This window comes from Phalaenopsis equestris, unplaced genomic scaffold (assembly GCF_001263595.1).
Source record: "Phalaenopsis equestris unplaced genomic scaffold, ASM126359v1 Scaffold202574, whole genome shotgun sequence".
Lineage (NCBI taxonomy): Eukaryota > Viridiplantae > Streptophyta > Magnoliopsida > Asparagales > Orchidaceae > Phalaenopsis > Phalaenopsis equestris.
Window position 1 is genome coordinate 11739 of NW_018222267.1, and position 782 is coordinate 12520.

At 25.8% G+C, this 782-nt stretch overlaps 1 non-coding gene across 1 annotated transcript; it reads left to right on the forward strand.

Annotated features, from left to right (window-relative positions):
- The first annotated feature begins 577 nt into the window (after positions 1 to 577).
- On the forward strand, positions 578 to 649 carry TRNAD-GUC. The gene has a single exon. It is a non-coding gene; the product is annotated as a tRNA-Asp (tRNA).
- The last annotated feature ends 133 nt before the right edge of the window (positions 650 to 782 follow it).

Sequence of the window (782 nt, forward strand, 5' to 3'; positions counted from 1 at the left end):
AATTGAAATTCTAGATTCTTAATACTTTAAAATATAGTTTCTTTTACTTTAAATAGTTAACTATAATCTTATTCTCTTATACTAAATATCTTAAGTTACAAAATTAATTTTCATTACAAAAATATTCCTTTAAATCTACCATAATATTTAAATAGCTACAAAATATAATTACCTGTAACTGAATTAAATTCACTATATAAAATCATATAAAAATTTTTTGAAAATATTTAAATAAAGGACATCTAATAGTTAATCTTTTTCTTTCCTCCCCCAAACTTAAATTTTTCAATATAAAATAATACAGACAGAAGGAAAAACTCTAAATATAAATCATACCTTAGTATTTTAGGCACTTTTATCTTTCTGAAATTTTTGCAATCCTTCTCAAAATTTCTACTACACCTGGTCTGTAATATTAGGAGTTTTCTACACATATAAATAATTGGAGAAATTTCTGTGTAATGAAATTTTGAAATAAGTACAAAACTAAAACATTAAACAAACACAACATTTATAGTGGTGAGTATTATTTTGTTTTTCAATCTTTTTTTAATTCCACGAAGGATAGGAATTAAAACTCGTTGTAGTATAGTGGTCAGTATTCCCGCCTGTCATGCGGGTGACCTGGGTTCGATCCCCGGCAACGACACCAAAAACTTGACAGCGACTTTATATATGCTTAAAAATATAAGTAATTAATACTGCTGCTAAAGATTTAATTCCTCAGTTTAATTCCTCATGAACAAAACCAAAACTTAATAACCGTTATAGATTCGATAAAG